Genomic DNA, 26691 nt, shown 5'->3' with positions numbered 1-26691 from the left:
AATTTTTGAGCTACAAAAATAAGTTTGTTTTACAATGTAACTTATAAGTCACTATAATCTGTTTACAAATGCATCTCACAATTAATATAATTTTAATCTAAAAATTAAAATAAAACTAATAAAATACGTAAAATAACTAGCAGAACCATTACTACGATCTTAACACTTGAAGTTAAAGTTTAATTTTTAAACTTTAAGACAGAATTTGGCCCAAGTTACAATTTGTATTACTAAAGAACTTAAACTTACACACCACATGTACAGAGATAAATACGCCTACTCAAAGAGTAAAATTACTATAACCTACCTGTACATGTGTTAACTTTCTTCATGTCATAGAAAGCTACTCATTTCTCTGGAGTCTGATTCTAATTTCAACTTACCATATCTCGGTGGGCCCGTGTGTATGTGTATTACTCTTACGACACTATCAAATTATAAGCTTACGTATGCATGACTTTAAAAAATATAAGATGTGTATCGATATTATAATAATATAATTAATTTGTTTTAATTCTAAACTTTTTAAACCTTAAATCCAATTAATTTATCTCTATTATGAAAACACAGTTCATAACAGAATTTTATTAGGTCTAACAAATCTTACATCATTTGCTAAATTGAGATACATATGATGTCAGTGATAGCCAATAGAAAATATTAAAGTGCGCATGGCATGATATCACTATCACCCAATCAAAATGCTCTCGCTGCCTCAACAGCCGCGAAACTATTTGCGAAAATTAGTATTTTGTGGAGAATATCGTGGAAAAAAAAAACAATGATATTCTTATAATTCGACTTTCTTTCATATTTTTTGTAATAGAATCTGTGTAGTAATTTAGAAGTTATTCAATTAATGGAAAAGTTACATAATCTGATTTGATCTCTTTTTAATATCACATTTTACTATTTCAATTATTGACTAATATGCACTAACTATTGTGCACCACATGTTTATTGTTATTTTAAAGTATAGAACAAAAATATTAATTTTCCATTTTAATATAATTATTGTTATTATTATTATTATTTGTAAGTGACATTTTAAAAATGATTTCCTGGTTAGATGGTAGTAACTCTATGAATTTATAACAATAAAATCCAGCGTTCTATTATCTGCGGTGAACACAGCCAATAATCCTAAGTGATCTTGTTTTTAAATAAGAGACAAATAAACATTTTAAATTACACTTAATTAGTCACATAGGCAAGAGTATACTTACATATAGGATTAAGTATTGTCGTTAGTTTTGACGAATTAACTGCAGTTGAAAGGAGTTTTGTTAACTGCTTCTTGCATAAAAAGAATACGAAGTTAAAATATAAAAATAAATTATCCTAAAGACTAATAACTGTAACATATTCCCCAGTGATTTGACGAGATAGCGCAGGAATAGTTTTAATAGGAATAACTAAAGACCACAACTTTATTGGATTTGAAAATAAGATTAACTTCTATAACACTCGATGGCAGCACCTATTGAAGACGTAACGTAAAATACGGAGTGTTGCGAAGGCTACTTTGTTGTTTAGACTACAGGAAACCAATGGACGCAATATTGTGAAACGCCACCATGAACTCATAGTTACACCTATACCTATAACAACCTTCGTCAAAAATCATATTCAAGCAGTTCTGAACAAGTCACTACAACTGATGAGTACGTTGTCTTCCACATGATTAAACTTAAATTGATTTACACAATAAGTCTAAATAGCAAAAATTACTTTTGAAATAACCGATAGACTAATTAAACCTTATGATTTATTACTGTCGTAGGCATACGGAGTATTTTCAGAGGGGGACTGTACAATTTATGCCCAAATGAGGTTATAAGTAAGGAATTTCTGCTACCAGTTTTTCCCGAATGAAGGTAAAAATCTTTCGTATACCATATTTTATGCTTTAATTTTGTACTATAAGCTGGGAAAGAGAGCGTCACACACCGCCATCTCGTATGACAATGATTGTTGTTTCAGGGTTCTTGTTTTTCATGTATATTTCTAGATCAAAAAGAAAATACTTTGTTTCTTTCTGTTTTTAATTATACTAGTAGAGGTTTTAAAGATAAAAACTTTATTTAATTTTATAATTTAGAAACTGACCATAGTTGATATTTCAAGGGTTGAGAGTAAATAACACATGCTCCTAGTTGGCTCATCGATAAGACTGTGAGCTTAAAATCCTGTTTTGGGTTTCGATAACAGCAGCAGTTAGAGCACAGGTGTAGCTCTGCGTTTAACAACAAAACGAAAATTAACATAGGCTGATGCTTATACGTCAAAAACCAAAATTAAGAAACTGTATTTCGTCTGAAAGGACAACAAAAAGTAAGCCCTTTTCTAATAATGAGTAGGTTTATAACAATGATTTGCAGCATAAAAAAAAGCTTATATTGTTGGTGGAACATACTATATGTTTCCACTGTTCATTGGTCTGTCTTCTTCAGGTACTTCTTTTGCCTGGTATAGTGTCTCAGACAATTCCAAAGATTGTCACTAGACACTTTAATGATCAATTCAGTTTTCCCATCTTCCTTTTTTATCGAATAACTGTAGCTCAGTTCGTCTTTCTAGATGATTCTGCATAATTGACACGACACTACTCTGTTTTTTTGTTGGTCTCAGGACTCCAAAGAGTTAACTTCTTTGTCAATCTGTTGGATTCAATCTCAGAAAAGTATGAATGCGTCTAGTTATGTAGCTATTCCTGTAAACCAATAAGTTGTTTGGTGTTTTTTATGAATTTAAAAATCAAATCAAACAACTTCAAGAAAAATTTACTATAATACTGACAGATCGAGTTGGAAGTGAATGAAATTATTAAAACTTAAAAAAAAATCACTTCTACATGGTTTACATTTTCAAGATTATCATATATAAATGCTTTACAAAACTAAACAAAAATCTAATTAATTCATGTATAAAAACCGCAGATTTATAAAAACAAAAATGAGAGGGTAATGGTAAGAATTAAAACATGCAAATAGAAATTTTGACGCAACATAGATTCCATCGTCAGTGAATTATAGCAAAGCTGTAATATTCCGTAAAATACAAAACGCGATGAAAAAATTCAGACAACTTGGAATAAATATAACTGAAAAGAGACTGCACATTGTTAAGTGTAAAAATGTTGTCCTTTGATTGACAATATTTATTTATTAACAGTTACGTAACAGTGCTAGTTTACTTAAATAGTGAAACTTGGTAAATTAATTGTATATTATATGTTTTCGATGTGTTGACATATATATATATATTAATATTAATATATTAGTATAATATTAATAATATTAATATATTAGTATAATATTAATATATTAGTATTATATTAATAATATTAGTATAATATTAATAATATTAGTATAATATTAATAATATTAATATATTAATACATTACTTAAATTTATACATTAAAATAAAGACTGATTCACGGAAACTAAATATATTTGATAATATATATTTGCGGTCTTCATTCAACGAAAATTTAGTTGTTTGTTTTGTTTATGGCAAAATTACCAAGGTTATATACTGCTGTTCCTAAATTTGAACGACCACAGTGTAAGCAACTGGTCAGCGTGGGAATAGTTCTCCCGTCATAACGTCTCCATAGATGAAATGGTAAGCATGTAAAGAGGAAGGTTTCGATCCATAACCATCAGGACATGCTAAGCCTCGTTTAATAACACTCCTTCGTCTGTATGCCGATATGTGATACTTTTTTAGAGACCTAGACTTTCCAGAAGAGTTTATGGTTCACGTCTTGTCTCAAAATCGTACTTTGGACCTGTAGGAGCACTACTTAGAATGATAGTTACATCTCACTGTTCTTTCAGACAAGCTTGTTTATTTGTTTATAAATAAACACAAAACTATATAATGAACTATCTGGGCTCTGCCCACATGGGCATCGAAATCTAATTTCTAATGTTCTAATTCCGCATACAACCAACTATGTTGCCCTCCAGGAGCCGCTCATACAAGAGTACTCCAAGAGTGAGTGGTGGGTTCTGTAGATTAGTTACCTTTTTTCCTTGCCCATCAGTTGAAAATTAGGGATGTCTTTGTGCAGGAAGACTTTTGTTTGGTTTTGCGAGATAATTATGACACAAACTTACTAACGTAGACCTTTGAAATACACTATATTTGATTAGGCACGATTCGTGTGTTGAGGATATATTTTATAAACAGCCACGAGAGTTACTACATTCGTAGGCACATATGGTGCCTTGCAAAAGTACTTATTCCCTACCAATAATGTCATATTTTGAATAGATCCACATAATATAAACAGTTTTTAATAATCTTGTTTCTATTAAAAATTCTAATGATCAAACTTAACACTGTTATATGTGTAGGAAATTGAATGTCAGTAAAACCTGCAAAGAAGATATATAAATTAAAATTTGGTGATTGCTTAAGTATTCAGCTCCCTAAGTCAGTTGTTGAATCCTTTTGGATAGGTCTAGCTTTGTACAAGGGGATGGCGCAATAATTGTCCATTTATTCATATCAAAATAGCCCTAGTTCTGACACATTTTTTGCGAATGTTGATGAATTCAATAGGATTCAAGTCAGGACTTTGACTTGGCCACTCAAAGACTTTCACTTTTTACCTTTGTAATAATTCATTGTGACTTTGTTTTTGTGCTGAAGGTTATTGTGTTGCTAAAATGTGAATTTTCTATCCAGATTAAGATTCTTAGCTGACTCAAGCAGGTTTTTCTCTAGGATTCGCCTGAACTTTGAACCAGCCAGCTTCTTCTCCACCCTGACAAGCTTTCTTTCCCTACTGATGATACTGCTACCATTGTGTGGATAGTTGGGATGGCATTGACTGGGTGACTAACTGCGTTGAACTTGTGCGAGACGTAACGCTTTGAATTTAAACTAGAAAACTTTTGTTTGTTTGTTTGGAATTAAGCACGAAGCTACCTAATGGACTATTTGTACTCTGAGCACCGCGGGTATTGAAATTCGGTTTCTTGCAGTGTGAGTCCAAAGACATTCTGTTGTGCCACTTGAGACCAAACCAGAAAGCTCAATTTTTGCCTCACCTGACCAGAAAAATCTTATGCCACATATCTCCAATATCATTTACTTGCTTTTTCGGAAACTTTGTAGGAGATTTAAGAATATTACTTTTCTATAATGGCTTCTTTCCTGCTACTCGCCCATGCAGTCTAGGTTTTTCTAGGGATCTAGATATTGTCGTTGCATAACACTGACTCCTATCTCAGACATGGACCTTTGTAAATTATTTAAAGTCAATGTTGTATTCACAGTTGTGTTTGTAATCAGTTTCCTACTTGTCCAACTATTTAGTTTGGAAGGTTGGCCTGTTCTGAATAGTGACTGAATGGTATGAAGCACTCAAAGTGACAACAAGTGACTCTGAAATCTTTTTGTAACCTTCTCCTGACCCCTGTCACACCTAACATGCTCTCCCCTTTTAGCCGTGGGGACGTTATAATGTGACGGTCAATCCCACTATTCGTTGATAAAAGAGTAATTCAAGAGTTGGCGATGGGTGGTGATGAGTAGCTTTCTGCCTTCTAGTCTTACACCTTTAAATTAGGGACGGCAGCGGAAATAGTCCTCGTGTAGCTTTGCGCGAAATTCAAAACAAACCAAATAAAAACTGTTCTACTGACCTGTGTTATGTATTATGATTTCAAATAGTCTGAAACTGAGTTAAATTGTAATTTAAATTTAGAAGTAAATTAAGTGTAGGAATGTATCAAATTTATGATGTTTGCCAAAAAGATTAATATACGTAATTTTCTTTCTTAATACAAATAATAATGTAATCTATAATAGCAATTATTACAAATAATGATTTATATATTAATGTTTTACAAACGATACCGAGTCTTCTGTCTAATTCAGAACTTCCTTAGTATCTTATTCGGAGTTTGCAATGAACAAATTAATCCTGAATCGACATAGGTACAATTCATTCAACGGAGAGCTAGGTAGGTCTTCGCTGATCACATGTGAGTTTTTCACTGCTGAAATTATATAATGTCTTTGTAAAAACACTAACATCCGATGTCAGTCCACTGAGGCACGGCATGGCCAGGTGGTTAAGGCGCTCTACTCGTAATATGAGACTCGCGGGTTCGAATCGCCGTCGCATCAAACATGTTCGCCCTTTTCAGCCGTGGGGGTGTTATAATGTGACGGTTAATCCCATTATTCGTTGGTAAAAGAGTAGCCCAAGATTTGACGGTGAGTGGTGATGACCAGCTATTTTTCCTCTAGTCCCACACTGCAAAATTAGGAACGGCTAACGCAGATAACTTTGCACGAAAACCAAAACAAACAAACAACCAATCCACTGAAGTGAAATGATTAGTGATGTTTGAAATATATAATAGTGTTTGGTCATATATCTGTAATTTTCTGATTAATAAGCGTCAATCACAATCACAACTTCCGAGGTTTATAGTATATCAGCTATAGCAAACCAACAATATATACTATCTCTCCGCGTGTTGCGATAGTTACCTTTTATAATCGACAGGCGAGTTTCTAGAAATTTCATTTGGCAACAGTACTGGCAACTGTTGATTCTTATACTTGAGGATCTTCTATAAATTTAGGAAACAGGTAGGAATTTCACAATACAGATTTAACAGTATTAGTTACACGCATTTCTAAATATATATTTAACTGAAGCAAACGTCCATATTAAACTAATATATATATATATATATATATATATAATAGTAAATCTGTCACACTTCCCTCCTTAAAGAGTTAAACATTGTATAACGGTAATTTTGAATTAAGTTACTATACACACACACACACACACACATTGCTTACAATATATTAAATATAACACATTATCAAATAATTGTACAACTTCAATAATCATGACAGTATATAACACAATCAATACAAATAACCTTATGATAATGAAACTACATAGCAAATGAAAATGCATCAACACAGATATTATCAGTCCCTTTGACATAGATTATCTTCATATCATACTCTTTTTGTGTTAAAATCTAATTTAACAGTCTTCTGTTTTGTGCTTCATTTGGTTCAAAAATGTCGACAGGTTATGATCAGTGTAAATAATAATAGGTTGTTGTGATGCAGATACGTACGCATTGAAATTTTCTAAAGCTAACACTAAAACCAAGGTTTATTTTTCACAGTAGAATAATTTTTTGTGACAATTACATTTACAAGAAAAATAACAAAAAGGGTGTTTAATACCTTTGCTGTCTGATCGTAACAGAATAGCACCAGCGCTACAATCATTGGCATCATTAGCTAGTGAGAGAGGCTTACCAAATTCAGGTGCCATTAGTACAGGGTAATTGCACAATAAAGATTTGTCCTTTTCAAAATCAGACTGGCATGTTTAGACCACTTGAACTTTTGATTTTTTATTCACTAAGTTTGTTATTGGTACACTGAGTCAGCAAAATATACTTCCCAGGTATCCTGTAAATTATAATATCATAAACATAATTTATAACATCTGACAAATTGTTGAAACATGGATTCGTTTTTAGCTGGAAAGCTGCTCGAAAATTTTTCATTCCAAACGGCATTATATTGTACCGGTATAATCCATCAGGAGTAACGAAAACGGAGATTTATTTTGCTCTCTCAATTAGAGGAACAACCCAGTATCTCTTCAGCAGGTCACATTTTTTTATATATCTGGCTTTGCCAATTTTATGACTACAAACTTCCATTCTTGGAATGGGATAGGAATATGTCTTTGTTAAAACATTTACTTTGCAAAAGTCTGTACAGAATCTAACCGAATCATCAAAGTTAGGAACCAATCACTTTTACTAGTTCTATAATGCTGTTTTCCAGCATATAAGATATTTCTTTCTGTATTTTATCGACCTTGATGGGATTCACATGATATGGATGTTGTTTCACTTGAGAAGCATCACCTATATCTACATAATGAACAGCGATACTGGTTTGATTAGGAACGTCTGGAAATATACATGCGTATTTAATCAATAAACCAGCAAACTAATTTTTCTCTTCAAGAGGGAAGTGATCGAATTTTGTACTGAGATTAGCCAAAATATCAGAATTACTCAGCTTGATGTTGCGTTCATCTCCAGAATTTCCACATTTACTGGTGTATGAATCAGAAAGACTGTCATCGCTATCAGAAGAACACACAATGGCTAAAATGTTTTCAGATGCATCTCGGATGTGACAGGACTTCAACATATTGATATGACACAACTGGGTAGTATTTTGATGATCATGGTATTTAACTTTGAATGGATGTTTCAAAATGGGTAACAATACTAAGACCATGTCACCAGGATGAAACTTGCGATCATTAGCCTTGCGTTAATAAGTGTTTTTCATTTTACCTGGGGATAACTTCAAAATTTCTCGAGCCATTTCACAAGCACCTAAACGTCTAAACCGAAATCTGGTAACATAATTCAGTAAATTAATTTCTTTTGGATCATCATCCAACCATTGTTGCTTCAGTAATTTCAAAGGACCACGCACTGAATGGCCAAACACCAACTCAAACTGGTTAAACCCTATCGATTCCTGAACTGACTCACGAACAGCAAATAATAATAAATTAATTACTTCATCTCAATCCTTTTCCCTATTTAGACAATAAGACAACACCATATATTTTTCAAGGTAGAATAGAATTTCTCAAGAGCACCTTTCGATTTTGGATGACACACATTAAATTTGATCTACTTAGTGCTGAGCTGATAAACAACTTACTGAAAAAATAAACAACATAAAATTCGATTCCTGATCAGACTGATTTTTTTTGGGGCAAGCCAACAGAAGTAAACCAATGTTTTTGGCTGAAATGTTTCTCAAGAGGATAATTTCAGGGAATCGAGTGAATGCACACATGATAGTCAACAAATATCGGTTCTCTGATCAAATTTTTGATAAATGCTCAACACTATCAATAATCTCATGCATGCAGGGTTCTTCACAAGCTAAGTTAGGTTTTCAAAGGGGCAACAGAAATTTTACGTCTAGGTTTTCCAACTAATTGACAGGTATTACAAGTTTTACAAAACTGAGAAACATCTTGTTTAATTTTTGGCCAAAAGAAATGTCTAATAATTTGTCACATGTCTTGTTGATACCTAAATGACCTCCCTTTGGGAGTTCATTGGCACCTTTCAATATTTTAGAATAATATGCTTTGGGAACAACGATTTGATAAACTATAGCCCAGTCCTCTGAAGCTGGTACATTTGGTGGTCTTCATTTGGTCAAGAACACGCCATTTTTATTTTTGAAGAGGTAACTTTCTTCAGTTCATCTTATACGAGCAAATATTTAAATATTGAAGAGATCTGCAGATCCTTTTCTTGCTCGATCATCAGTTTTCTTCTAGCAAACGGAACTTCACCAGACGAACCAGATCCCTCACGTCTCTCACTGTTAATCAGCAAGAAATTGTCAGTAGAAAAATTATTCACAAGATCCCAGTTGGATCTAAAAAATGACTGAGACAAATCTACAATATCATCCTCTGAATACGCGTTTATCACTTGTTTTTGGCTTAAGTTCTTAACCTGAGCTAGAGTCACAGTACACGAGGGGAACACATTAAGATTCTTCCCAATAACAGCATCGTCCTTATATGAAATAATGATCAGCTTGCTAACCATTTTGGGTTCAGCAACGACTTCCCCCAGCCAAATCGTTTCCCAACAATAATGATACACCCTTAAATGAAAGAGTAGGTCTTACTACAACAATAACTGGTCCTGAAACTAGGTTTGATGTTAAACAGATGTTATGAATAGAAAAATTAACAAACCCACTCTCAATACCCTGAGTAATAACAGACTCACTAGTGGCAGAACTCGAAAGTAAAGGCAAAAATATGTTTTCTAACAATAATGATTGTGTCGCCCTAGCACCACGTAGAATACTATGGATATGGGATTAGCAGTGCCATTTATCAAATACACAGAACGATCAGACACAATAGGTCTAAATTCTTCTCTAACTATATCAGCCTTTGTATCAGTAACCAAATCAAAAATATCGGGTGATCTGGTGAAGCTACGTTCACATGTGGACACCAACACACTGGATGTTCCCTCTATTTCTTCTTCAACCAACAATCGGACATAACATGAACAGGTTGTTTTTTTAACAAAAATGGCAGGTTTTAATGGTTTTGATGAAGTTTTATCCTGACTGTCAGAAGATTTCGTACAAGAAGAGCTGAATTTTTAGAAGAATTTTCAAGTTTAGTGGATTGAACAGATACAGGTTTTTGCTGAGATGGCAGAAAGTTGTTTCCATGAAAAGTGGTTTTATGTGTTAAAGTGTATTCGCCAGAAAGAATGAATACTTCCTGTAGTATTTCAACTTTCTTTTCATATAAATAAGTTCTGAGGATGTCACTTGTACAACGTTTAAATTCTTCAATTAAACATGACTGTCTTAGTTTGTCGAAAATGTTGCTAATATGGATATAATTATACCATTGATCAAAATAAATCTTTCTTTTGTCGGGGGGAGTAAATTTCATTTATGGCCCGGCATGGCCAAGCGTGTTAAAGCGTGCAATTCGTAATCTGAGGGTCGCTGTTTCGCATCCCTGTCGCGCCAAACATGCTCGCCCTCCCAGCCGTGGGGGCGTTATAGTGTTACGGTCAATCCCACTGTTCGTTGGTAAAAGAGTAGCCCAAGAGTTGGCGGTGGGAGAAGTGATGACTAGCTGCCTTCCCTCTAATCTTACACTGCTAAATTAGGGACGGCTAGCATATATAGCCCTCGAGTAACTTTGTGCGAAATTGAAAAACATAAATTCCATTTAACTTTGATTATCGTGCTTGTGATAACCTCAAAATATTTGGTGATAAGCCTTCGGATAGCTGCTCTAACTTTATCATAATTCGTGCACTCTTATAGAGAGAATGTGACATCAGCTTCTTGTGCTTTACGAGCTAAAGCGTATTGTAATAATAATTACCATCATTCAGTGAGCCATTTCATCGTTTGAGGAAAATTCGCAAAATGTTAGAAATATTTATAACTTTATTTGTACTGAATACTTTAACATATTAATTAAGTCCAAAGTTGTCATTTTACTTTGGTCGATCTTAGTTAAGTTTAATTTCCATCTCTTTCAGCCTAATTTCTTTCTTGGCTTCGATACGAGCTTGCTCCTTTATGGCTTTCATACATGATTGTTCGGCCTTAATATGTTTATTTTTTCTTTCAATTTTGGTAAGAGTTCGATTCGTTTGAGTTTTAGTTGGATCTCTAACTTAACTTTATCAATAAACCACGATTGGCTAGTAGGGACACTAAAGTATTCCCCTAAGGCTTTTTCACACAACAAATTATCGTTGACTAGTATTTCAGTAATACGTTCTCTTCCTTCATTTTTCTCATTGATTTCCTAACCTCCAATTCTACAACTAGGGCAATTTCGAGCACTTCACATTTGTTATATCTTTCTAATTGTTTGAGAGAGAGTAATTAAAAAAATCTTGATAATCAGACATGATTAAATCTTGTTAACTCTGATAAATATAAATTGAATCAAGATTTTAATTTAGAATGAATTTTATTTTTGATTCAAATCTTTGACACAAGCTCCCAATTTATTATCTTACGTATTATAATTTCAAACAGCCTGAAACTGAATTATACTTTAATTTTAATTTAGAACTTAATTAAAAGTATAGATGTATCAAATGTATGATTTTGCCAATAAGATTGATACACACAATTTTCTTTTTTAATGCAAATATATTTAATATATAAACAATAATACAATTATAATAACAATTATTACAAAGAATGATTTATATACAAAAGTTTTGAAAGCTTACAAACAATATTGAGTTTTTCATGTGTTCCAGAACTTCCTTGATATATTACGAGAGTTTACGACGAGCAAATTAATTTTCAGTTGATATAGGAAAAATTTACATAACGAGGAGTTAACTAGCTCTTCTGTGATCACATGTGAGTGTTTCACTGTTGAAGTTGTACAATGTCTTCGTGAAAATACTAACGTCTGATGTTAATCTGTAGAAGTTAAACGGTTCGTAATGTGCAAAACCTATAAATGTTCCTGGTCGAATATCTGAGTTTTCTGATTAATTATCGTTAATCATAATCACAGCTTCCGCGGTTTATAATATACCAACCGTAGCGAACCAAAAATATATACTGTTTATTTGTTTTTTGCGCAAAGCTACTCGAGAGCTATCTGCGCTGTTGTTGTTTTGAATTAAGTACAAAGCTACGCAATGGCTATCTGTGCTCTGCCCAACACGGGTATCGAAACCCGGTTTTTAGCGTTGTAAGTCCGTAGACATACCGCTGAGCCACTGGGGAGTCTATCTGCACTAGCCGTCCCTTGTTTAGCAATGTAAGACTAGACAATAGCTGCGGTTATAATTAAATCTGTAACCGGTCAAGCGATATATCTATGAGCTAAAAGTTTGTATTTGAAAAATAACATTCTAATGAGCCGCTAAGCTGCGGCTAAAAATATTATTAAAAGTTTGATTGGACATATCGCCAATCCCAATAAACATAACATCTGTTTCCTTAGTAGTTTAAGAAAAAATGGTAACAGATGTCATTTTAATTGACTGATGAGAAGCTTTAAATCCTGTTGTAACATTCAAAGACACTAATGTAGAGTTGAGACACACATGTAACATAATAAAGTTGAAGTCTATTAGTGATGGTTCTATTTTAGGATACAGTATATCAAAAGATAAAAGTACATTTTGAGAGGGACCAAATTTTTGAGAGTTACAAAAATTAAAATTTTGAATATTATATTCCATTAAAATGGGTTGGAATGTTTGCTTGGATGGACAGAGCTCCATAAAATTAATCTTTTCCTGTACCTGCATCAAAAAAGTAAGAATGAGTTTTTAAAAATTTAACTATCACAACCAAGGTTCCTACGGGGCTATGATTTAAGTCAAGCATATACAGGCTTTTGAGTGAATACGTTTTATCCGTATAATACGTCTTAATGTAAGCTTCATTTGCAGATAATTGGCCCTCAACGCAATTAGCCTTAGCATGAGCAGATTACCTGAAAAAGTAAGTAGTTCACAAAATAATTATTTCAGGGAAAAAAATGGAGTGTGGTACGGTAACAAAATGTTACCTTGAGATTTATATTGTGTACTCTCGTTTAAGGGTGCACATAGACTATAATCATTAGGCATTTAAAATAATTGTTTATTGGAAGTAGTAAATGTAGTTTGATATATTGGGTGGAATCAGTTAATTGTACCTGCATATTTTATGTTACCTCTAGCCTTACATTGCTAAAATAGGGACTGCTAGCGCAGACAGCCCTCTTGTAGCCTTGCGCGAAATTCAAAACAAATAAACGATTTTTGTCACAAGTAAAAGTAAACTTTGTAGTAGAAAATTTCAGGGTATAATATGGGCGAAGTAACAGCAGGGCAGGAAGGATAATGTGAGATCTACGCTAGGAGAGTGTCTTTCAGCTCTATTTTATGCATACACTCAATGGAAGCAACTGTTAATTAATAATTTAAGAGCTAGGCGACTAGTCCTCCTTTTTTTTTAATTTTAAATGTACATTACAGAGATGCATCAGTTAAGGTTTAAATTGGCTAAAATGTAAATGCTTCAGAGGGTTTGACCTAGGCGCCTAGGTAATTTTTGCCTCTTTGTACTCCTACAGTGATGCCAATAGTTATATATAACTCTCTCTTTCAGATTTTTGGGAACAATTAGTCTAACATAGTTCATTAATACATTTTCGAACTGAAAAGAGTGGTTCAACTTATCTTTGGGTTATGCGAATTGCTCCAACTATCTTTAAGGTCTTGATGTCTCAATCTACTCCATAAACAGAATAAATTAAGATAGTATTTAATTTAAAAAATAATCAACCTATTCGGTATTACTAGTTGGTTGGCGCTCTTAGGAAGTTAATTAAATATACTAACAATCTGAAGTAATTTTAACCTGATTTATTCAATACCTTAAGGATATTTAAAAACAAACAAATAAAATTAAATAATAATATCAAGTTCCCACAAGATATGGTACTGTAAACAAGGTAATAAAAATAATAATATCAAGTTACCACAAGATACGGTACTGTAAACAAGGTAATAAAAATAATAATATCAAGTTACCAAAAGATACGGTACTGTAAACAAGGTAATAAAAATAATAATATCAAGTTACCACAAGGTACGGTACTGTAAACAAGGTAATAAAAATAATAATATCAAGTTACCAAAAGATACGGTACTGTAAACAAGGTAATAAAAATAATAATATCAAGTTACCAAAAGATACGGTACTGTAAACAAGGTAATAAAAATAATAATATCAAGTTACCACAAGGTACGGTACTGTAAACAAGGTAATAAAAATAATAATATCAAGTTACCACAAGGTACGGTACTGTAAACAAGGTGATAAAAATAATAATATCAAGTTACCACAAGGTACGGTACTGTAAACAAGGTAATAAAAATAATAAAAGGAAAGAGTGTATAGGTATGTTAAAAACAGACGATTCTAAGAAAGTGTATTCTCTATACATGAAGACAGACAATTTGTGGGGAAGATATAAACAAAACCCGTCCTATATGCTTATATGAGAGCAAAGAAAGAAAACATGGATCAGTCCTGAAGTATTTTTTATACGATACCAAAATATCAAATAATTTGTTTGTTTTTAAATATAACGTAACACAAAGAGTTGTGCTCACCACGGGCATCGAAACATTACTTCTAGCGTTACAAGCCACCAACCTCACTGGTGGTTCACTGAAGGGGGGTATATAACATTAAAAAAGAAGCAAATTAATTTAAAACAAGTTTTGTTTCTTTTATTTTTAAAATTTCTCACAAAGCTGCTCGAGAGCTATCTCTACTAGTTATCTCTAGTTTTGAAGTGACAGAGTAAAGAGAAGGTAGTTAGTGTACAACAACCACTGTCAACTCTCGGAATACTCCTAAATAATGAAAATTGCATTTGGGCGTTACATTATAAAGATTCTACGGCTGAAAGGGGGGAGCATGTTCGGTAAGGGGTTCAAACAAGCTGCACGTAAATTCCGAGTCAAGTGTCCTGACCACCTGGCTCATTTAGAAGAACATAATATTAAGTTATAGAAAAGCTGGTCATGTTTCAGGCAAACCAACACATTATAAATTGACACAAGAGGCAGATCCATATGGATGCAGGAGTAATTCATACATGTGAGAAAATATGCAGATAATTGTCGAATCAAAGGAACACAATACTAACTGAAAGAAAACAAAACAGTATTGAATCAAAACAACATAAAAACAAGTAATAGATGAAGCCACACAAAGAACTAGAATATCACAAGACAAAGTGGTAGAAAGCTGAAACATTTTAGCTATAGCAACAAAGTGCCAAGTGATAGACGAAAGAGATAAATATCAACCTAAAACAGCACAGAAGTAATGGAAGAATCAGCTATACATCAAGCTAGAGCAACACTGGATAAGTGACAAAGAATTTGATTTACAAGAAGCTAGAGAAACACTGGAATAAGTGACATAAGAATCAGATACACAACAAACTAGAGCAACATTAGTATAAGTGACTGAAGAATCAGATACACAACAAGCTAGAGCAACATTAGTATAAGTGACATAAGAATCAAATACACAACAAGCTAGAGCAACATTAGTATAAGTGACAGAAGAATCAGATACACAACAAGCTAGGGAAACACTGGAATAACTGACAGAAGAACCAGATATACATCAAACTAGAGAAACACTGGAATAAGTGACAGAAGAAGCACATACACAACAAGCGAGAGAGACACTGGAATATGTAAGATAAGAATCAGATACAAAACAAGCTAGAGCAACAATGGAATAAGTGACAGAAGAATCAGATACACAACAAGCTAAGGCAACATTAGTATAAGTGATAGAAGAATCAGATACACAACAAGCAAGAGAGAAACTGAAATATTTAACATAAGAATCAGATACAAAACAAGCTAGAGCAACACTGGAATAAGTGACAGAAGAATCAGGTATATATCAAGCTAGAGCAACACTGGAATAAGTGACAGAAGAATCAGGTATATATCAAGCTAGAGCAACACTGGAATAAGTTACAGAAGAATCAGGTATATATCAAGCTAGAGCAACACTGGATTAAGAGACAAAAGAACCAGATACACATCAAACTAGAGAAACACTGGAATAACTGACAGAAGAATCACATACACAACAAACTAAAGAAACACTGGAATAAGTGACAGAAGAATCAGATACACAACAAGCTTGAGAAACACTGGAATAACTGGCAGAAGAATCAGATATACATCACGTTAGAGAAACAGAGAACTAAGTGAGTGAAGATTCATATACATATTAAGGTATCTGTTCAAATAATATATTAAGGTTGTTAAAATTACATCATTTATTCATGTATTTACCTTTAGATATAATATTTCCAGCTGCAAAATATATTAGGTGGAAATGTATCAAAGTATTTGTTAAAATAGTACATCAATTATTAATGCTATATCATTTATTAATATAATCAACGTTATATATGATATTTCCAGCCGACCAACGAACTGTTGTACTAACTACAGGTCTCCTTCCTATATTCATAAAACTTGAGCACTAGAGAAGAAGAATTACATTGACAGGCCATGCAGTAGAAATTTCAAGGTTGAGGAGAATGTTGCAAATAAGATTTAACATGAAGATGCCACAGAAAAGAAGCTTCATAAATCTGGATACCTTGTATGGAAACAGAAAAATGTCAGAATGTTTGAGACGAATGCAGTAAGTTCATCCATGAATCTGCAGAAGCAACTACAGTAAGAGAAAGAATATCACATATCTGAGTTATCAAGGTGATGAAGTATGAAGGTAAAGTTACCTGATACTCATCTGAATAACAAGTAAAAGCAAGCTGTTGGAAATGCTGAACAAAATCTTCCAAAGACACAACAACTTGAGAGGAAAACTTAGAAAAGCAAAGGGCCATAATTCCTGGCTCTAAGATGGAAAATGTAGAACAGAGCCAACTACTTCATGAACAATAGCAGTAATATTGCTCAACTTAAGAGTTCATCTATTTGATATTGAAGTAAAAGATAAGGACTTTTGTTGAGACATATCTGGAGCTTGAGGGGTGAAGGTGCTTTGGATATGTGGGTAGCGGAATTAATATTCAATAGTAACTATAAAATTATATTTTATCTTCCTTTTACTTGAAGAAATCAAACTGAAGATAAATAACAACTTATTACAAAGTTCAACTGAAATTTAGATGTAGTGAAAAAGATTCAGTTTGACAAAAGACTTCAGAAAAATTATAAGTCTAGACAGTGTAGTGCTGTGAAAAGATTAAGACTTTGGTTTAAACACAAAACATTGTTGAATGGAATACTGCACCATGGAGTTGCACCATCTTCCAACTGGTGGAAGAGTATGATATAATGTTGTTTAACAACATAAACTAGCACACTGGGGTGAGTGCTGTGGTATGAATACATTTACAGTACTAAAGAAGTTCATTAAGATTAGAATTTTATATTACATACACAATTCTTAAATTTAACAATCATCCCCTTAAAACTAACTTACTCTATGTTACAAATAATATAACATCCTTTTAAAGTGAATTATTCTGTACAAACATGCTGCAGAACTTTTTCATGGAACATGTGTAATTTATGACTGATTTTCATTTCTGTTCATTTATATAAAAGTCAAATGACCTAAAATCCAAATACACTAAAATATGCAACCATTTGTCTTAAAACACTGTAATTTTTTCTTTTATTATAGTTGATTTGATAGTTTAAAAAACAACTCTCACAGGGCAACCTTTATTTCAAAACTCACTTTTTTTATGAAACCATTAATTTAATACTCTTACAAATTAAGAACTTATCTTTTCTAAGATTAATGACATAACAATTAAATGAATACACTTGGAAGGTTATCATTAAAAATATTTTCTTAAAATATCTGTAAGTGTTTTACAGAGATATGTGTTAAAAACTGAGCTGGTAAGCAACTACTCTTTCGATCCTATTAGTATCATGTCAAAATATTTTATATGAAATATTAAAGCATATAATAAGATAACACAAACAAGAAACTAATTTTGCATTACTTCATTTATAACACAAATACAAGATTAACTGTATTAATTTCATTCAACCTCCTTCCAAAAAAAATTAAAAATGTTAAATTTACTTCAGTAAAAGACAAAGTTAACACTTTATTTTATAGATTTTATACAAAATATTAAGGCATATCATAAAACAAACAAGAAACTAGTTTTGCATTGTATGATTTACAACACCAATACTAGATTAACTTACAGCTAGGATCAGGAAATGGGGAAGTTAAAACAAATTTGAAAATGATTTCACATCATGAAAACCTTTTTTTGAAAATGTTTAGCCTATGTCTTATTTATGCACATGTATTTTTCTCTTTTTAACTGTGAAAGAAGTTTTAAGGCAAACTTTACAGTAAGATTTAGTAGTCAATTTTTGTTAATTTTATGGTGTTATGAGTAGACTTTAATAAAAGTGTCTTTCATAATAATACCTGATTCAGAAACGTCAACAAAATCAACAACTAGTAAAACTACTGTAATAGCAGCTAATATAACACAAGTTATCTTATAACAACCATGTATATACATATAGCAAAAGTAAACAATCTTAACCTTTGTGTTCTAAGATTGAAAATAAATACAAGCCAATATATCACTGAATTTACCACCTGTCATTAAATTATAATTGTTTCATGGAATTTTACCTTTCACTAGTAATGCTAGACAAGGTCAAATACTAAAGAAATAAAGCTTGATTTTTTTTATCATTAACTATCTATCATACATACAACGTTTTTAGTTGTCTATTACTCACCACAGTAAACATATATTTAGAATCAAAATGTATTACAACATTTTAACTGTTTGAACAAACAATAATATCAGATTAACTAAATGAGGCCTTTTAGGTTTCATGAATGAAATTGATGAAAATCTCAATTAGGTAACTATCATAAAATTATTTGTATATATCATTTTACATATTTAAACTTCTAGTGTTTTTGATTAAATCAAGTTTTGATTAAATATGTTTTATTTGGGGGTCATTTGCATCATTGGTCATCAGATTTATTGAGTAACAACAGGCAATATCTAGTATTTTGACAAAAGACTACTAAAAATTTGCATTTAATGTCAAATGATAATCTATTATAGTTTGAAAAAAATACATGATAGGACTAATAGTGGATAGAGAAGACTCTATTAACTAGCTCATGATATAAGTTTAGCATGATGCAAAAACCATAGTAAGATACACATATTTCAACATTCAAAACCTATACTATATCTCTAATTAAATGATGTAAAACAAATATTTTTCAAACAACATACACAACCATTTTAACAAAAGCACATTTGTGATAAATAAGTCATTTACATGAATTTAACACAGTTCAACTACCCCATCCAACAACATAAAACATTAAAAATGTTAAGTTTACAACATTAAAGATAAAACTACCAATTCCTTTCTGCAAGTTGACCTTCACATAATGCCAGCATATGCGCAAAGACATGTTCATTCCACCCCTCCTGCATATTTGACATGTATTTTATTCAACTTACACAAGTTCTTATTTTTGTGAAGTTTTGCTCAGCTATTTTCTATAGCACCAGGAAACCCAAAATACTTCAACAGTGCTAAACTATAGAGCATCAAATACCTTTGAATTTGAAGTACTTGAATTTCATCTTGACATAAGCATTTTTCCAATTTGCTCAAATACACTGAAATTGTATTGCTGACAAATACAAAACTATTCACACATAGCTATCTGATTCAGTACCACCAACTTTATGTAAATGTTTTCACACCCTACTAGTTTCAAAGCTTTAACCTAAGCTCTTGTTTCTGCATGTTGCATACTAATAAGTATGTGAAAATCCTCCACTAATAGGAGTGTAACACCCTCCTAGCACAGCTGAATCCCTCTGTATTCAACCATCATTTTGAGATTAGGTAAGAAAAGGTGCACTAAAGAATGTGTTGGAAGTGTATCTGTCAGAAATACATGTTCAGACCAGGAAAATGTTAAATTATATTAACATACAGCTAAAAAACAGGACTGAAATGGTAAAGGGATGACCAAAGCAAAAGTTACCTATTAAGCCCCCTTCAGGAAGTATCCACAATGAATCAATAGGATGTGGCACCATATACAGTGTAATAATATACAGACATACCAGTGGAAGACCACACCTTGTTTGTACCAGAATACACTTGTGTAGCATTTACATTAAGATATTCAAAAGTGAATGCTGAGATTGACCAGGAATTGTTTAAGATGCTCAAGCATTCCATATCAGAATATTTAGTCTCAATATTCTTTTAAAGTTATAAAAAGATTTGGATGTGTTCATTTATGGATCCTCATTTTAGACAGGATCATATATCTAAGATATCAACATCATTCTTGCTGGAAACCATGTATGTGGCCACAGTGTCTTTAATTGACTCTGGTCTCCAGGTCCAGTAAAAGGAAAAGATGGTCATCTCTTAAAATTCTGGAAAAAGGCAGCTTTAATAAAAGTATCATCCACATTTTGTTTCTTTAAAGACAAAGGAAAATCAGGAATAAGAATTAAAACTCATTTTTAAAACAGGAGACAAGAGGAGAAAAACTGAAGTACGTGTAAACATCCTGTATGTGTCTAAAACAGTTTCCAAGAAATTTCAGTTATTTTAGATTAGTGGAAGATACATGCCTAGTCATTTTCACATCTTTCCAATTTAAATTGCAATTATCTGTGTTTGCCATAGGGGTTCATCTGAAAGACTGTTCAGTTGACGTAGATTGGTAATGTCAACAGCTGATATTTTTGTATCTGAATTTCAAGATGGAGAAAATGGAAAGGGCTTTTGGAAACACTATTATTGTCTTTAAAATATAGCTTATATTCTTAACTTTGGAAAGCACCTAATCAAACTTACAATGGTCTTTATTTTGCCTTTTTTTAAAGCAAACTAGAAGCAAGATATGTTACAAAATGATAGAAATATCTTTATTTTAGCAATTTGACCTAATTTAGGTAATAATCCTCTCCTTACAGAAAGATCAAAGAAACCAAACTGTGTATGTAACAATGTTTTAGTTACCTTCAAAATCTAATCAAGAAACTTTATTATAATATTAGGTCAATGGATGTGACATCACAATGTAGTTTATAAATCACATTTTAATATATGTTTTAATTTTTAATTCAAAAAAATATTTTAAAATGCTAAAGATGTTTGTTGTATGCCATATGAAATGTCTTATTGTTCAGTTTATATTTTATTACACCTGTCACATGACATTTGTTATGGTTAAAAAATTCAAAACTGAAATTTCACACATTTATGAGCTAGAATATAAAATAAGAACCTGTTATGTTGTTTTGCTGAGATATAATGATGTCTTGAAATTTACCAGGGTAGCCTCATCTACTACTCCATTCCTATGGAACCTCATATCTTCTCACACCAAGTATTTTTAAGTTTATGAGCAAATTCCAAATTATGTAAATCTGATATTTGTTTGCAATTGGTCTGAAGGAGAAATGTGTAATATGACTAGAAATTTTGAAGTATACTGACTAAGTTATTGCTATGAACATAAATGAAATTTTTTAACCATATATAGCTCAGTTAGAAAGCCAGATGAATTGCAGTGGTTTTTTTGTATACCAGTATAGTAATTTCATAATTTTTTTGGTTTTTCTAAAATGCATCTTTGAAATCTACAGAAATTAATTTCTTTTCCTCTTCCACTTGAGAGTATAAAAAGGATTAGCAACTAATACACATCAGTTTTTATAATGTGATATGTACCAGAAATCATTTTCTATGTTTTTTATTTATTGTTCTATGTTTCAAGAAAAATACCTAAACATAGAAGCACTTATAAGTAAATAACAATACTTAGATATGTGAATAAGTACATACACTGTACATATAGTGCTTAATTCTGACTACCCTGGACGAGAACATTCAAATACCAAATTTATTAGATCCACCCAGATATCATACAAAGCCATATAATAAACATTTTTTTTCAATTTTATTACATTAACCAATTCTCATTTAAATCACTGAACTATAAACAAGCTGATAAATTCTATCTCGCTGTGTTCTAGAACCCAGGATTATGATAAACTCTGGGGTAAAGTTCTGGTAATTTCATTACAAGTACTTGTATGTTACTGAAAGTGTCATATTACAACACCATCTAAACAATCTAATAGCAGAAGTGATGATTAATTCCTTCATGTATGACAGATTTCTACTTCAGCTGATAACATAAAATAAACATAAGAAAGAGATTTGAAAATGTCATAAACTGTTAGAAGTACTTTGGAACTTTGTGTTAAATATTTAAAAGGATATAGCAATATTTTGCATTTTTGGACCTCTTAAAGTTTTATGATGATTATGAAGTTTGTCAAACTGATTGATCCCCTACAGAGTTAGAATTAAGAAATTAACAAATTTGAGTTTTCTGAAGAAAAAAAAGATAGTAATTATGAGCACAAAGCTCTATACGGTCAGCTGATGTGAGTTCAAAATATAAGGAGAGTGTACACACCAAGATGGCATAAGAAATTCCCTTGATGGTAGTGAAGATGATACCCTGTTTGAGGAAAGTAGTGACTCAGGTGAAAGTGAACTTTCAGGACTTGTTTTCAATGATGCAAAAGATTTTGAAAAATTTCATAACTAATGGACAATGTTTTGATGCAAATGTATGAAACAACCATATTTTATTTTATTATGGACACTACTCAAAAAGCATTCTAAAGAATAATAAAAGATTATGCTGATGTTGAACAAATAAATAAATAACTGTGAACAATATTTTTTTCTCCCTGAAATAGCCTTGAAAATAGGGGTGCATTTTATATGCCGAAAACACGGTACCTAAGTCTAAAGTTTCACATACCACTACAACCGTCCCGACATGACAGAGTGGTTAAAGCACTCGTCTCATAATTGGAAGGTCATGGGTTCGAATTCCCATCACACCAAACATGCTCGCCTTTTCAGCCGTGTGGGCGTTATAATGTGATGGTCAGTCTCACTATTCGTTGGTAAAAGAGTAACCCAAGAGGATGACTAGCTTTCTTTCCTCTAGTCTTGCACTTCTAAATTAGGGGTGGTTAACGCAGATAACCCTCGTCTAGATTTTCGCGAAATTCAAAACAAACCAAATTACTACAACTAAGCCTATATAACATTGTAGCAAAATCTACAACACTAAATTGTAAATTAAAACTTTGATCCTCTTAGCTTTGTTTACTAATTTTACTCTTTATATTTATTATTGTGTATTATAATATTAAGATTAAATAACTTTCGGGAATCTATAAATTAGCATCACTAGTATAATTCTTTAACTTCTTTTTATTTTTTTAATTTGACGCAAAGCTATACTTTTTCATATCTATCAGTCTCGGCAACTTTCTACGTTTTCACAGTTCCTAGTGGCTTTACACAACCGGTTTTTTCTCTCTCTCTCTCTCGGTGTTTGGGTAAGAAATGTTCATACCCTAGAGGGTCAGGTTCTCTATGACCTCTTCCTCCTCCCCATACTTATGGTCTTGCTGGATTGGAATTTGTAATTGTTGAACTGAATATTATTTTGATCCTTTTCAGGGCAATGTCTATGTATTGTGGCACATATATAGTTATTATTTTACTCTATCAGCAGAATGTCAAGTTTGTTGGTGGCACTTTTTTATATTATTATTATTATTATTTAATATTATTATTATTATTTAATATTTATTATTATTATTATTATTATATTATTATTATTTTATTATTATTATTATTATTTAATATTTATTATTATTATTATTTAATGTATTAAAATATTTATTTTTATGTTTAAAATATAAATTAACTGGGGAGAAATATTTAGGACTAGCTTCATCATGTGTGAGGTACCTATCTAGTTCGCATAATAATTCGTTTTTCATCCAATTCTTATTAAAGTGTAGCTTTGTGCGAAATTCCAAAACAAACAAACAAACTTATTAAAGTACATTATTGTACTATGTAGGAGTCTATCTGGTACGGTTGGTATATTCGAATATTTGTGAATGAATTGAGTTGATATAGTTCTTGGAACTCTGTATGAGATTTTTTCTGCTTTCTTACTACTAGCTACTTAAAAGTGCGCCAAACGTTAATTAAGTAATTGGTTGTTCGCAAAGCACAAAGCTTGTTTTGTTTTTGAATTTCGCACAAAGCTACTCGAGGGCTATCTGTGCTAGCCGTCCCTAATTTAGCAGTGTAAGACTAGAGGGAAGGCAGTTGGTCATCACCACCCACCGCCAACTCTTGGGCAACTCCTTTACTAACGAATAGTGGGATTGATCGTACATTATAACGACCCTACGGCTGAAAGGGCGAGCATGTTTGGCGCGACGCAACTAATTATCTTTGCTCAGCCCACCACGGATATCAAAGATTCTCAGTATAACTATTTCCTGAACAGTGAAATTTAAAGCTACGAAACAAGTAGAAGAAAGTGATAAAAGAAGGAAATAAAAGTCAGATATCCCACTGCTTTCTTATTCATATCCATAAGAGAATCATTTTGATGTTTTGGATATTACTTCAGTGGCATACTGGTATATCTGCGGACTTACAATGTTTCGATTTCCGTGACAGACAGAGCTCAGATAGCCATTTTTGTAGCTTAACTTTAGACAAACAAAGTTTTGGTTTTATATATATATGTTTCACGAAGATAACACAAAACCAATGGCTAACAACAAGCCTCAAAACCTGAATTACGCCCATAAAAGCAAAAGGTAAATATCTCTATTTTTCGCTTATCTAATATTAAAAGTACTAGCAAAATCTTTAAAAAATTCAGTGAGAAGTTTTCTAAAGTATTTACTTTTTCTGTAGACCCGAAGACAAAACCTCCTTTTGTATTTCATAATGACGAGAAACTCACTTGAAGTAAAAATGTATCTCAGGCCAACAAAGAAGGTTGAAACATTGTTCTCTGCTTTATTTTGGTAAAAGTGTTAATTACCATACCAGCTGCCCTGAGATACAAATAACTGCAACTCTTTAATAAATGCCTTTCAAAATATGGAATTAAAAACGAACCTAACTACAGTAACTTCTCTTCACCAGAACAACTACAAAAAAGTTTATCAAACAATTTCAGTTTAAAACGAATAAATCTGCAAAGAAAGCATTCCATATCAATACACTGCTTTCAACGAATGAATTTCCACTTTCTAAAACTGAACATTGTGCTCTTTTTCGAGCACTAAACAAAGTCAGGTGTTTTAGCCAATAACGAAACAATTGGTTTATCTTTACGAAAGTAAACTGAACCTGAGTTTCGTTTAAGACTTTTAATTAATCAACCTACATGTCGTGATAGTGACAATAATTACATAATTTGTACAGATTGTGTACAACTTCCAGTATCATATCCACCAGGATGTAATAAATTAAAGAGTAGTCTCAAGCGATTTAATGGAGAACAATCGTTACAACAACATTCCCCTTCTGGCTGTTGTGTCAAACCTCATTACATCTAAAATATTTAAATAACCGGTGTAATAATTTTATACACATTATCATCAGTTAACAATAATTTTCAATAGTTAGTTAGTGAAGCAGATGACAAAAGTCACGTTTAATTAACTGAAAATCCAATACATACTCGGAATATTCATTGGATAAAAGCAACTAATGATGCAGAAATAGTAAATACACATTCTGAACCCTTTTCTTGTCAGAGTAAAGAAAAGACTACATGAGCCTAATATTTCAAGCCATAGTTATACAGAACCATCAGAAAATTCTAGGCATTAGAAAATTGACACATATCTTATATTCTGTACATTTGACCAGGTTCTTACCAAATCAAAGCTAATTAAATAGGATCAAAAACAAGAAAGCAAACCATATTTATTGCAGGCCAAAAATATTGCGTTGTTGTTGTTGTATTCAATCAAGCACAAAGCTACGCAATGGGCTATCTGTGCTCTGCCCACCACGGGTATCGAAACCCAGTTTTTAGCGTTGTAAGTCTGCAGACACACTGCTGAACCACTGGGGGACTATCTCGTTGCGATCTAACAGATACGTTTCTCTAGAAGAGTTGGAAACAAATAAAAATCTATTGGACTGTATTTTAAGTGAGAATGAGCTATCGTTACCTCATGATATAACATAAAATAATTTGATAACTGGAATAGACTACACACAGACAAAATAGGACAAAAATCGAATCTCACATCACGGCTAATCAATTCCGCAGACTTAGTTGATTCACCAATTGGTAACATTACGATTTGGTAATGTAGAATTAAAAAAATGAATGCACAATAAAAATCATTTTCATCACTCTTTTCGTATAAAAGATGTACATCTCAACGAACATTCGAATTAAAAATAACATTCTTCTATTGATTATTCTAGGCTAAACACGAAACTAGGAAATGTGAACACCATGTTGAGTTCTTACACTTCTAACATTTATAAACATTGCCGTATAGTGTCTAATAAGTGTGGCTCAGATAAAAAAAAAAATATGAGAAGTCTCAAGATATTT

At 32.2% G+C, this 26691-nt stretch overlaps 1 protein-coding gene and 1 long non-coding RNA gene across 6 annotated transcripts in view; one reads left to right on the top strand and one right to left on the bottom strand.

The window, feature by feature from the left end:
* LOC143222795 (uncharacterized) overlaps window positions 1-622 on the bottom strand; it is a 76764-nt gene extending 76142 nt beyond the window's left edge. For 2 of the 4 annotated variants that reach the window (XM_076449780.1, XM_076449782.1), the window contains exon 1: window positions 308-622. The gene's annotated coding sequence lies outside the window, so the exon portion shown is untranslated. The remainder of the gene's footprint in view (window positions 1-307) is intronic. The other 2 variants (XM_076449783.1, XM_076449781.1) reach the window with 2 other exon arrangements.
* A 609-nt stretch (window positions 623-1231) lies between these two features.
* Window positions 1232-18609, top strand: LOC143224198 (uncharacterized). Of its 2 annotated transcripts, none has more exons than XR_013013262.1 (3): window positions 1232-1664; window positions 1784-1877; window positions 4738-5760. It is a non-coding gene; the product is annotated as an uncharacterized LOC143224198 (long non-coding RNA). The 2 variants fall into 2 exon arrangements; XR_013013261.1 differs by adding an exon at window positions 16605-18609 and having other exon boundaries at window positions 1634-1877; window positions 4738-4868.
* The last annotated feature ends 8082 nt before the right edge of the window (window positions 18610-26691 follow it).

This window comes from Tachypleus tridentatus, chromosome 8, assembly GCF_004210375.1.
Source record: "Tachypleus tridentatus isolate NWPU-2018 chromosome 8, ASM421037v1, whole genome shotgun sequence".
Taxonomy (NCBI): Eukaryota; Metazoa; Arthropoda; class Merostomata; order Xiphosura; family Limulidae; genus Tachypleus; species Tachypleus tridentatus.
Note: the sequence above shows the minus strand (reverse complement) of the source record. Positions and strands in the feature narration are given on the sequence as shown.